Here is a 14,263-nt window from a genome sequence, read left to right as displayed (position 1 = left end):
AGGCCCTAGTCATTTCGGCCAGCGCATGCCCAGTGTCGGCTTAAAGGGGCGCGACATGATGGGCACTTGTCCCATGAGCCATGAACCTTGAAATCTTTTTATAAAACAATTTACAGAGTCTGTAAAAAATGTGTTATATCTTCAGTTGTTGTTGTTATTTTTTTACAATGCAATGACCCCAGTACCAAAACATTTGCTTTAAAAAAAATATATATTAAGACAAACCGCCCACCTTCATCACTCTTTACCGTTGCTGTATTCGAACTTCCGGGATTGGTTTGATTGCCGCTTTCGGTTTGTGGTGCAAGGGTAGAATTGAATCTTGAGTGGACAGAACCTCTGAAAAAGTCTGAGGATAGAGGGATGAAAGTAATAATGGTACACAGGTAAAAACTGGGGGGTTAAAGTCGACACTGCTGGGGTCCCGACAGAACCATACCTTAAGGTGTTAACGTAACACCATATATATATATATACACGTTACACCTGAGGTATCGGTATTTATCATAATATACACTTCAAATGCAAAAAAAAATCATTTTGGAGTGGGATTTGCATGTTTTTAGAATGGACTATAGCTCCTTCTGGAGTGAAAATGTATTTTCAAAGTTCACTCCAGAAGGAGCTATAATGCACTCTCAAAGACACAAATCTCACTCCAAAAGGACAGGTTCTTTGTCTCATTCTGAGAGGAGTGGTATTAGGGACCAGATTAGCTCTTATGTATTTAGAGAGTAATGTTAATGGCCCGTATTCTGAAGTCGGGTTTAACATTAACTCAGGTTTAAGTTGTGGTTAAAGTATGGGAAGCCAAAAGTATCACAATCTTGTATTAAGTTGTTTGTTTCTTATGTTTACTGTGCTCTTTCCTAATTCATCGCTGGTGAAGACAATAATCTTTTTATACTTCCTAGACAATTATGAATGATTTGAGAGCCAAATGAGCTGAACTATGATATATCTACTGTTAGTGATTTATGTAAACATTGGCTCTCCATACTTAAACCACAACTTTAAACCTGAGTTTAAGTTAAACCCGACTTCAGAATACGGGCCAATATGTTTGGAACCATCGACCGGAGATGGGAGAACCGTTAATACGAGCCAGTGTTCTTTCGGCTATCACTGGCCATCGTTTGATGGGTCTTGATTTTCTCCGTATTTATGTTCCTTTTGCCAGAAATAAAATAAAATTAATGATGATGAATAAAAAAATGATATTAGTTACATATTTACAGTTTGGCATTTTAAATCTCTTCAAATATTTAATCCCAGTCTATCTCATTTTGTTTTACATTTTGTTCAACCCCCCCCCCCCCCGCGCAACCGGTCTTTTTTCCTCTCCATTTCTTACCTACAATATGTTGTGTGGAGAATGTCATATCATCATTATTATCATTATGATTTATCAATTATGTATGGGGTTGGCACGTGTTTGATATATCGCATTTATTCTTTTTATATTGGTCAAATAAATAAATAAATAAATAGATAAATAATGCCAATAATAATAATGATAATGATACAATATCCATGAACATATTCTTGTAAAGGACGCACGTAAATTATTTGATTTCAGTACCAAAATACATTATTTGATGTGAAGGAATTATCACAATATTAAATGGATAAAACAAAGCTTGGTCCCAACTGGCCGTACTTGCAATACGTGCTGTTTACTTGCATACAAAGTGGCTAGAATTTGGGGATCCGTACGTACGTGGTAAGTACCGCCTCTGTATAGATTAGAGCCTGTTCAGACCGGCAGAGATAGCGCGATCTAGTTTCGGTCCGCCCCCGGGGGGGCCACTTACATTGACGAGTGGATACCATGCGCGACCAAAAAAACACGTAAAAAGGATGTCCTTTTCACGATAGGGCACGTTACGTACGTAACGTGATAAGGGTGTCAAAAACACAAAAATAATGAAAAAAGGGTATCTATTTCGCTAGGACAATTACGTGTTTAGGGTCGAATTTGCGGGGATGATAAAACAAAATTAAAATGTTTTATAAAGGATGTCCTTTTTGCCCCAACACTTCGTGTTTAGAGTCCAATTTTCGCGAGATGTAGAAGATGCGGTCGTACTAAACCAAATTAGGTAAAGCCGACGACCGAAAGACCCGTAACAATAAAACATTCATGTACTTGTTTAGGGGTTCATTTCAGGGAATATTTGCCAAGGGTATCGTTTTGTTTCCAATACTTGTTAAGGGTAGGGTTTCACACGCCAATACTTGTTAAGGGGTGCATTTTCAGAATATGGAAATTACGTGTTTAGGGTGCTTTTCGAGACCCCATGGTCGCGCATGGTATCCACTCGTGAATGGAACTGGCCCCCCCGGGGGTCCGCCCAACAGCGAGCCACGGCGAGCCAAAACGGCGTGCCACTGGAGCACCTCTTGGGGGTGGTCCACGAGAGATAGCGCGGTCTAGCGCGCGCTAGATCGCGCTATCTCTGCCGGTCTGAACAGGCTCACAGACACGATGTAGCACTTCAACACTGGACGAGGTACTTAATTTCGCTGAGTGCGGTTAGCAGAGTGCGTTCATCGCACTTGTAACTTGAGAGTGAGCAAGAACACAGTACGTGAGCCGCTCGTGTAAGTACGGCCCCCGGCCCCGGAACGATAACATGGCAATCGTACGGAGATCGTGCGTTGTAAGCACGTTGTTTGATTTGGGGCAAGATGACATACAACTGAGGTAATCCCCCCACCCCCGATGGAATCGTAAGGGAGCAGTAGGGATACTTCATACCGCGATGCACGACGGATTCAAGACCACTAATGTTTTACCATTAAATGCACTTAAAGGGGAATCCAGCCTTGGCCTTTTAATGTTGTGTTGGGTAGGAGAAAATAAATTAAACAGAATGGTAAAAGTTTGAAAGAAATCGGACAAGCAATAAGAAAGTTATAGCTGCTTTAACATAGAGATCAATAAGACTATGTAGATTTCGAATCGGTAACTGGGTAAGTAGATTATGACAAGGGGCAAGGACAACTTTCCTATAGGCCACGTACTTAATTATCAGGGATTTGTGGTTTTCTCTAAAGTACCCATGCCCCTGGGACAGTAATCTAAATATAACCCAGGTAGTATATTGTTTTATGTCCTCATGAACGAAAAATATAATTTGAAATACAACTTTTTGGGAAAAGGACATTTTAGCCATTATATGTATTGGAGTACATGGAAGAGTAGTCCTTGCCTTACATCACTATGGCATCCCATATGCGGCCAATTTGAAGTCTCCATGGGTGTAGTAGTGATTACCAATATTTACAACTTTTAAAAATTCACAATTTTATTGTTGTTTGTCCAATATTGTTCAAACCTTCACCTTTCAACTAGTCTGATTTTCCTTTTTCTCATAAAAACGGGTTTTTATTTGGGTTGGGTTCCCCTTTAATGACATACACACACTCACACACAAACAAAGAAGTTTTTGTCGAAAATTGGTGAATCATAACAGCAGTTTCGTCCTATACTCTGGAAAATCGACATACTAGTATTTGCAATTATTCTTCAGCTCCGAAACTTGGGTCGAAATTGCTCTTCCATTTGTACCCATATTCGACAAAGACCTCCCAGCAGTCTCTCGGCAGGCATTTTCAACACATGTTCTGTTTTCCTGTGCGTCACGGAGCGAAAACTCCCTATTATAGACCCGGACCTCTCTTTTTATACTCTCCTTCGTTTTCCATATTCCTCGTAAAAATCATAGGGGCGGTTGCCCTCTGCCCCCCCCCCTCCCCCCATGATACCGTCTCTGTTTACAAACAATTTTGACCTGAGATCTTAGAGCTAAACGACCCAGACATCTTTCTTGCTATAATTCTTTCCTTCCTCCTTCCTTATCTCCCTCTTTCCCCCACTTTCTCCTCTCTCCTCTTTCACTACTTGCAAAATAGGGGGCGCTGTCACCCCTTACGGTAGACACGACATTTTCTCCTGCGACAATTGCTCCGGGCTAAATTTCGTCTGATGTGTAGGGTTAGGGTTGCATTGGGGTTTTATGTTTAGGGTCAACTCTAGGGTAGGGTATAGTGTTAAACCCAGGGCTAAAGTAGGTCATTCGATTAGTGTGTGGAATTTCGAGCGGAGCAATTGTCGCCGGAGCAAATGTCACGGAACCTATTCACGTCCCTATGGTGCTCCTTCCCCCCCCCCCCTTGTATCAACAGCTTTACCAACCATCCCTTTGGCCTTTACAACTTACCAGTTGACTTAAAGGGCACTAATCTCGTCGAGACGGTAGCTAGTGAAAGTACTGCCACGAGCGCCGCCACTTGGCATAGACAGAAGACTAGGACGACTTTAAAGGCAGTTCCAATTCCCTGAAGCGTCATTCTAAAGGATTCTGGGAAATTAAAGAAGAAAGGTAATTTCGTTAAAATAGGGTTTAAAGATGTAAATAGGTGCTGCGACCTGGCGATTGATAATGATAATCCTAAGCCGTCAGTCCTCTGGTTGCTTGCTTACAAGCATTCATACTTTCTTAGCAGTCAGGTAAAAAATAACTACCACTTAACCATTTTACCATTTATCTAGATTCAATAAGTGACAATTTACCTTGTTTTCAGACTTTCTCAAAAAATGAGCGCTTTTTGCAATCACTCTCACAAGAAACCGGTATAAAACTAGTAGTTTACCTAACATACAGTGTTAAGAGAAAAGGCTAAATTTCAATTCAAAACATTCCGCCATATAAAACGAAGTTTTAAAGAAAATGTGTGTTACTATGTAAGCATAAGTAATACAAACATAATAATTTAAAGCGATTACAGTGGTGTTGATATATATAAACATGATTATAAGGTCCTTCAATACCGCAAGGCCTCATTAAACAAAGTACCGTGACGTGAAAAGTGATTTTCAGCAGACACTAGCCGTGATCAGACGGTCATGATGAGATCCTAGTTATGCATCGATTTGAATTCCAAGATTTATGTTATCACGAACAAGAAAAAGGCTATTTTGGTGGGACGAAGGGTCGGAGGAAGCCCAGTTGGAGGACAGGTCGAAGTCGTGCCCGTCTGGACAGAGTTAATCCGACCAAGATACACCTGAAAAGCAATAGGTGTACCTTGGTCGGAGGAAGGTCGGAGCATCTCTCTCCAGAAGTCCCGGGGGGGGGGGGGGGGGGCAGTCAAATATACAGTGCGTCCCACAAAAAAGAAACCAAGATTTATCGATGATTTATCATAACTTAATCACAAATACAATAAACAAATGACCTACCATTGTAAAGCTTACTTAGATTATTTCTCCTTCACGCATGAGTGAGCAAAAAGAATTTGAAGAGGGGATACCAAAAAGTCACTTGGCGGGCTGTATCTGGGTTTCAAAAAGAAAACCACATATTTTAAAAGTTCAATATCTGCTCTTTAATTTGATACCTCAATTACAGAAAATGGTCAAGAAATAACAAAGTTCTGGTTATTTGAAATAAGGCTTGAATTTCAACGATTTCATAAAATGAAGAGGTTTTACAGGCTATCGTCCAGACTCACTCAAGACTCCGTTTTGTTGACGATCAGCCATGCATTAAGTCTTTTGTTAACCGTGCGATAGCTTCGATGGGAAACTTGTGGGAAACACGTTTATTTAATGAAATTATGGAAATACAAGCATCGTTTCGAGGGAACAGAACTTTTTTATTCTTGACCATTTTCTGTGATTAAGGTATCAAATGAAAGAGCAGATATTGAACTTTTTAGGTATGTGATTTTCTTTTTGAAATTCAGATACCCCTCGCCAAATTAGTTTTTGGTATCCTTTCTTCAAATTGTTTTTGCTCACTCATGCATAAATGAGGAATATTCTGAGTAATTTCAGATGAAAGAGGAGATTCTAAGCTTTACAATGGTAGGTCATTTGTCTATTGCATTTATGATTAAGTTGTGATAAATCATCGCTAAATCTCGGTTCCGTTTTTTGTGGGACGCACTGTATAACTGTACACACGCCTTACCAAAAAAAAAAACGCGTCTAAAGGTTTTTTTTTTTCAGTTTTGGACGCGATCCGCGCGTGGACTCGTTAAGGGTATCAAAAACACAGATTTTCAAGAAAAAGGGTGGTTTTGAAAGACTGGTCAATGGTCAATCGCGGGGTCAAACGTATTTAGGGTATGTTTTCCCCAAAAACTTTTTTTAAGACTAGCCAAACGTGTTAAGGGTATGTTTTTTCCCCAAAACTTTTTCCCCGAGGTCATATTTTGGCAACAACTTATTTAGCTGTTGAACAATGTGTTATTTGCATAAATTAAAAATGACCGTAATTTGGCAGTGTTTAGACTATTTTCTGATTTAATATCCATAAAAACATATTTCCAACCTATAAATCTATGTTCTGAGGGTCAAAGAATTCAATCATGGATAGCGTTTAGATCACACAATATATATATCAAAAGTAAAGAAAAATCGAAGCTGTGAGACAATGTCTAAGAAAAATGGCCGCCATTTGGCATTGTTTTGACTGCATTTTGATTTGATTTGATTTATTTATTTTCACACTCCAATAACAAAAGTATATACAAGTGTAATAATTTTTCTTAGCATAACATAACAATAAGCAAATGACATAATGAATAACATATGCATATATACATTCTAACAATCTAATTGAAATATATTTATACCTGATAAATTTCTTTTTTCAATTACTAAAACAAATAGCAGGAAAAAAATATATATATACATATATCGACATAATACATTTGGAAATGTGGGAGACCTCCATCTTAAGCTTAGAGCTTGAAATTGATAAAGGCCTCAAAAGGAAATGGAAAGAGAAAGGACTGCATTTTCTGATCTAAAATATCAATTAAAACATATTTCCAACCTTCAAACCTATGTTCTGAGGGTCAAAGAATTCATTCATGGACAGTATTTAGATCACACAATATTTTATCAAAAGTAAAGAAAAATTAAAGATGTGGAACAATGTTTGGACTTTATTTTTGGATATAAGAGCCGTATTCATTGCATATGTTTACGTTTTAACGGTCAGCGAATACAACTTTTGGCAATATTTGGATCATTTACATGTAATAAGCAATCATGTATGGTGATCTGCTCATTAAAAAGCACAAATCTCCACATGTGTGTCATAAATATGTTTATTCAAGGAAATCTAAAGGAAAATAAATAAAAGTGCTTTTAAGAGCTTTTTGAGCGATATGTGTTGGCAAGATGTTCTTTCAGACACAGACGCTAATATAAGAAATATGGTTCAGCAAATTCTGTTTAGTATTGATAAGCGCGCACCTCTTAGAAAAAAAGGGTGCGACATAAAGAAACACCATGGATAAAAAGTGACATATTGACCAAGATAGGGAAAGGAATAAAAAAATTAAAAAAAAGTGGAATGCCTCTGGTGGTCTCACCTGCATCACGCGATTCAATATAGCAGCAGTGCTGACTTTGAAAACTACTAAAAATAATTATTCACAAAAACACCATTCATATGATACAATACTACGTTCATTGATATTTGACCTTGATCATGTGACCTAAAACTTGTCAGTGATACTTGATTACACCTATATCCACATTTTATACACTAAACTTTGAAAGTTATGACAGCAATCTAATAATTACCTCTAAAATGGCCAAAGTTCATTGACCTTACATGACCTTTAACCTTAATCATGTGACCTGAAACTCGCACAGGATGTTCAGTGATACTTGAATACTCTTATGTTTAAGTTTTATGAGTCAGATCCATGAACATTCAAAGTTATGATAGTAATTCAACAGATACCCCCATTATGGCTAAAGTTCATTGACCCTAAATGACCTTTGACCTTGGTCATGTGACGTGAAACTCATGCAGGATGCTTAGTTATACTTGATTAACCTTATGTTCAAGTTTCATGAACTAGGTCCATATATTTTTTTGATTATGATGACATTTCAAAAACTTAACCTTAGGTTAAGATTTTGATGTTGATTCCCCCACATGGTCTAAGTTCATTGACCCTAAATGACCTCTGACCTTGGTCATGTGACATGAAACTCAGGCAGGATGTTTAGTAATACTTGATTAACCTTATGGAAAATTTTCATGAACTAGGTCTATATACTTTTAAAGTTATGCTGTCATTTCAAAAACTTAACCTTCGGTTAAGATTTGGTGTTGACGCCGCCGCCGCCGCCGCACAGCGGGCCAGAATGAGTTGAAAGTGCGCCAAAATTATATTCCGTATTGTATTTTTACTTTAACATGTTGATTAAGGGTAATTTTGGGCGTAGAATTGACTGGACATAATTTAAAGCCGATATGACGTCACTTTGATACCAAATTTTGATTGGCTACTTAAAACCTATCTGTGAAAAGACAAATTACGCTAAACAATGTGCAGTATATAAACTTTGTGTTATGTGTTACTTTAAGATTGACCAAAGTGAATGTTGATTTATGCTTCTCACATGCCTAAAAAGTGTGTATGAGATCCTGAAAATAATTGTATGGCATCAAAATGATCATTAGATCTAAAAAAAAATACTTAAAAATCTGAAAAATATTAACCATGCTTAATCAAGCGGTGTAGACTTGGGTAAAACGCAGAGTATATAACACCACGAATGTTTTACTATGAGGAGGGCTTTTGGCTGACATTATTCTACAAGTAATTTTTATCTCTGGAAGAGGGGGTGGGTAGCCCTTATATGCGTTATCAACCTTTATTTTGTTTGCATTATGCCCGGAATTCATGTCATTTTCATGGAATTGAAGGAGAATCGTCCTCGCCGTGCAAAAATGAACGGCAATGTACACCCCAGACGCTGCGCTGCGATGACTGCGCGGTATAAAAATGACCGTTTTTAACAGGTTTTGGGGGTGTTGTGTCAAGTAAAATCGGCTCTAACATAAAAACGGGCAGCTAAATTTGGTATCGACTTAAAGCTTAGACATCTGGCAAAATGATGATGATCGAATTTAAACGGAAATCCACGGAAATCGAAACGTTTCTAATGTAAAAATCGAATAAAATGGATTACCAGCATATTTCGAGGAATTATTATCCTATAAACATCCTGAAATGTGTCTTGTATCTACTTTGAACCCTTTCACTTAAAAAAGAATATATCAGGATTATGTGGGTGCCATTTCAGATTCCTACACGAAAAACCTCATGTGAAATGGCTTGTTTTTCAACTAAGTTGTCATATACGCGGCATTTCGCAAAATGTCACATTTTACGTTTTGAGGTATGAAATTAACATTCTTTATGCAAATTCCCGAATGAAATATTTTGCTGAAGTATTCTTCAAAGTGTTGTCTTTCAGCTGGGCATGACAAAAATCAAAAATCTGAAATTGCCCAAAATGACTTTTGGCGCACTTTTGTTTCGCCCCGGCCCATTGTGCGCCGCCGTCGGAAAAGCGGCGCCTATAGTCTCACTCTGCTATGCAGGTGAGACAAAAACCGTGCTAAATTTTCGAAATCTGACAGACTGGATATCATACAGAAAACTTAGAAATACTGTTAACGATATGATACGAAATGCAAAAAAGCATTATATTTAAGAGATCATCTTGAACAACAAAGTTAATTGTTCTGCTATGCAGAAATCTTTACGATGTACGCTTCCTTATAAAAATCAAACGAAGTTAATTTAAGGAAATTGGCACACGCTTAAATGATCACTTTGTTGACCTGGCAGCTAAACGCAAATAAAGGTTTACCTTTGACGACAACATGGATCCATACTTAAACAAAGTATCGACCACTTTTAGTTTTAAGCCGATTTCAAGTCGAGATGTTAAAAACCATCAATGAAATTGCAAGTAATAATGCCACTGGCATGGATCAAATTCCATCATCAAATTCCATCCACTTAATCGTCTCCAAATTCTACAAAACAGGGCACTGAAATCTGTAATAGAAGTAAACAGTCGAATTAGTACAGCCACTGTCAACTCAACAATTAAAAGATGGGATAATCAGTCAATTTTTTTTTTAATCTGTCAATAATCTACTGCAAATAACTCCGGTGTTGATTTAACACCAGCCCGGAATTTATATATGTCCACACCAGAGAAGTGTTAAACAACAACAGTTTCGTTTTGGTCTAACACCAGAAAGGTGTTTATACAACACCAATTAGTATCAAAACAGCATCGGTTTGATCCAAACTGGTGTTGTTTCAATACTTTTCTGGTGTGGACATATAGATTCCGGGCTGGTGTTAAATCAACACCGGAGTTTTTGCAGTGTATACTTTGTATTCGAATCACACTAAATTCACGAGAATATCTTCTAAGAAACATAGACCAACAAATTCGATTACCAAAGCCTAAATCTGATTATCTAAAAAAAAAAAACCAGCCCCGTTTTGCACGTCTTATATCACCTTCTAAAACCAATTACCCCCCCCCCACCCGTAGATACGTATTGTATTAATGAACTTACCCTCATTTTGAATTTGATATTACTTTGTATATTATTTCATTTCTTTACTTCAATTTTGCTATTGCTAATTGTATTATTTTCACGTTTTGTTGTATTATGTTTTCGTTATTATTTTTCGTAAACTCATTTTCATTGTTGTATTATTTGAATTCAGTTGTTCACGGCCTTGCTGAAAGTCGAAAGCAGGCTTTTTAACCGTGATTAAATAAATAAATAAATAAAACACAATACAATTCTGTTCATGTTTACAAAAAGTGCAAAAAAATTCAAGTTTGATAGTCGGAAAATAATGTTAATACTACCCCCAAAGGAAATTTGTCTTGGTGCCCCATACAAAATTTCAAGCCCCCCCCCCCCCCGTGTCCCCCCCCCCCTGATAAATAAATCCTAGCCACGCCGCTGATAAGGAGAATGAGTCGAATGCCTTCGGAATATCATCATTTTTAAGAGGTTATCAATAATATTCCTGAAGAATATTATAAAACGACTAGTGAATAAAATATAGCTCCCGCTCACATTATTGTAGTAGGTCCTACGTACTCTGATGAGAATTTAAACGAAATTGAAACCCCAAAGTGCTTAAAATTCTATGCTTTTTGCTCGTTAGGTAAAGAAAACATAAAATCGTTCGCGCTTCGCGCTCGTCACATTATATTTATGGATATTCTTTTCATGAATATATCATTAAAAAGTGGTTTTCAATTGCCTTTTTTCATGTGATTATGAAATAAGATGATTCCACATGCTTTTAAGGCACCTATGTTACCGGAGAGAAGGGCCGCCATTTTTCGAAAAGTACACAGGGAAACTAAAATCATATCGCCTCCCTCCCCCCCCCCCCCCCGCGGGTGCAAAAACCTGCATGCCGCTCCTGATGACATTGTTTCTAGGACTACATAAAGCAAAATGAATTGATGCAGCATAGTAGGCGCAAAATATCTAAAGAAAACAAAACGATTCTTACCTGTTTGGAATGGTTACTTTAAGGAATGTCGGCTTTATTATATGTACTGTGGCCCAGCTGAGTAGGCAGTAGCATGTGTAGGAATCCAATGCGAAGACAAGCTTAAGAAACTCGATCTCTACATGATAAATCTCACGTTACATATCCTGATCTTTGCCCGAATAAAGTACAATCATTCTGTTCTACTATTGCAGTCTGAGAATTATATGAAGATTTCACATTGCAGATGTTTTAATCTCTTGCATACCCACAGTTAACTCATCGCCAGAATTAAGGTATATATGCTAGTGCCAGATTCTGGTCAGGTAAGGTGCATGGGCCTACCACTACCAGTGGTCAAGATAGCAGATTGTAGATCCCAAGATCAGTCACTGAAAAACGTAAGAAATCGTTTAACAGCAATAAGAAAACATTGGAATAGTCTCGCCCATAGTCCACTGCTTCCAAAATGGACTGGATAAGGATTTGAGTTGTGACCCAGTGAAAACTAGTTTAACGCTGATGCACCAGCGTCAATGAAGCGATCCGAAATTAAAGAGAAAACAGATTTTGGAACTGAGTAAAGAGGCTTAAGCCGCCATTCTGAAGCATCCATGCACAAATAAGTTTCAATGAAAGTAAGAAACACCCGAAATTCACCCAGTTTGGGCAGAGAGATTTCTCATAGGGATAGAAGTCATTCATTGCATATGTTTACGTTTTAACGGTCAGCGAATACAACTTTTGGCAATATTTGGATCATTTACATGTAATAAGCAATCATGTATGGTGATCTGCTCATTAAAAAGCATAAATCTCCACCTGTGTGTCATAAATATGTTTATTCAAGGAAATCTAAAGGAAAATAAATAAAAGTGCTTTTAAGAGCTTTTTGAGCGATATGTGTTGGCAAGATGTTCTTTCAGACACAGACGCTAATATATGAAATATGGTTCAGCAAATTCTGTTCAGTATTGATAAGCGCGCACCTCTTAGAAAAAAAGGGTGCGACATAAAGAAACACCATGGATAAAAAGTGACATATTGACCAAGATAGGGAAAGGAATAAAAAAAAAAACAAGTGGAATGCCTCTGGTGGTCTCACCTGCATCACGCGATTCAATATAGCAGCAGTGCTGACTTTGAAAACTACTAAAAATAATTATTCACAAAAACACCATTCATAATCTCAATGTGACATGACAGTAAATGTCAGAAACTTTTAAATAAATCCCCAGAAACGACGGTTATTCCTGTCTACAGTGCTAGACCTATCGCTATGCATTGCTTGCCAACTACGCCTAAACTTAGATCTAATCCTGACCTAGACATCTATGTAAAAAGTTAGATCTAACTAAGTTAGATCTACTTCTTTTTTAGGTCCATCTGTTTGTTTAGAGGAGTTTTTATTTTATACATTTTGGGGAGTTTGTTTAGATCTAGTTTTCTAGAAAACAGGCCTAAAGTAAAACCTAGACCAACAGCTCAGTCTAGACTGGGGCCTAGATTTATATAAAAATTTAGTTAAGATCTAGGCGGCCTAGCCTTGTATGGCTATGCTTTCTTCTATTCATTCCAGATTCTATTTCTAGCCTAGCCGGTAGCCCTAACGTTGGCTGATCTACTGTTTGATCTAGAATCTCTAACGTAGGCCTAGATCTAGACTAAATGACTAATCTAAAAGTTAGACCCTATCTAGATCTAGAAGTAGAACTATATCAATCTAAGTAATAGGTCGAGATCTAGAGTAAGAGACTTGTAGACTCTATCAAAATATAGATTCTAGTTCTAAAAAATAGTAAATGTAGGCTAGTCTAGATCTATTCATCTAACATTAGGCCTGAAAAAGGAAGTAAGCTAGGGATATAGCATTGGATTATTTCTAGGACTGAAGGATCTTGATCTAGGCTTACATCTAAAGCTAGGGGCTGTAGTTGGAGATCTAGAGGTCTAGCCCCCCCCCCCCCCTAAAATTAAAAACTAGAACTAAGCCCACAGCTACATGTAGTTTTCTATGTAGCCAAACAAAAGTTAGCATTGACCATTGTCTTAATCTTATTTTGGCGTATGATATGTTGTTACCTTGGCAACATGATTTCTGATACAAACAAAAATATTCTTGCACATTTTCAACTCAAGACTGATGTGTGTGCCACATTTCATGAGCATTGGTTGAAAAGAGATGAAGGAATTTAAACTACAAGATTTTCACCTTATTTTTGTTAAATAATATGTTGTTACCATGGCAACACGATTTTTGATACAGGCAAAAATATGTCTTAGACATCTTCAACTCAAGACTAATGTGTATGCCAATTTTTTAGGAGAATAGACCAGTTGAAAACTGATAAAGTAATTCAATCACAAGATATTCATTTATTTTTGGTATTTTATTTGTTACCATGGCAACACAATTTTTTATATAGGCATAAAATATGTTTTGCACATCTTCACATCAAGACTAATGTTTGTGCCACATTTCATAAAAATTGGTTAAAAACTAGAGAAATAGTTGGAACAGCAAGATTTATACATAATTTTTGCCATAATATACCGTTACCATGGCAACAGAATTTCTGAAAAAGAAAGAAAAAAAAAAATCTTCCACCTCCTTACCTTAAGACCAATGTGTGTTCCAAATTTCATGAAAATCGGTTTAAAAAATGAGGTAGGAGCTCGAAATGCAATATAGGTATAAATTCTAAAATTTTGTTGGCTGAAATTGCCTTGAAACTACAACAATTAAGACAGCTCACAACTGTCTTAAAGTTAGGGCTAAATTCTTAGCCATGTTGTATTTATGAAATACAGAATCTGCAGTTTTAAGAAAAGTTACTTAGCCATTCATCCTATATCTGTCTTAGTTGCGCAAAACCTCTTAGCCAAATTCTAA

General features: G+C 37.3%; 1 long non-coding RNA gene across 1 annotated transcript; it reads right to left on the bottom strand.

Moving 5' to 3' along the window:
* Positions 1-207: 207 nt before the first annotated feature.
* Positions 208-11,911, bottom strand: LOC135155404 (uncharacterized). Its single transcript, XR_010294598.1, has 3 exons — positions 11,392-11,911; positions 4,227-4,367; positions 208-349 (listed from the first exon to the last, which is right to left on the bottom strand). It is a non-coding gene; the product is annotated as an uncharacterized LOC135155404 (long non-coding RNA).
* Between the last annotated feature and the right edge of the window lie 2,352 nt (positions 11,912-14,263).

Source organism: Lytechinus pictus, chromosome 9 (assembly GCF_037042905.1).
Source record: "Lytechinus pictus isolate F3 Inbred chromosome 9, Lp3.0, whole genome shotgun sequence".
NCBI classification, from domain to species: Eukaryota; Metazoa; Echinodermata; class Echinoidea; order Temnopleuroida; family Toxopneustidae; genus Lytechinus; species Lytechinus pictus.
The sequence above is the reverse complement of the archived record's forward strand: the minus strand, read 5'-3'. Positions and strand labels throughout refer to the sequence as shown.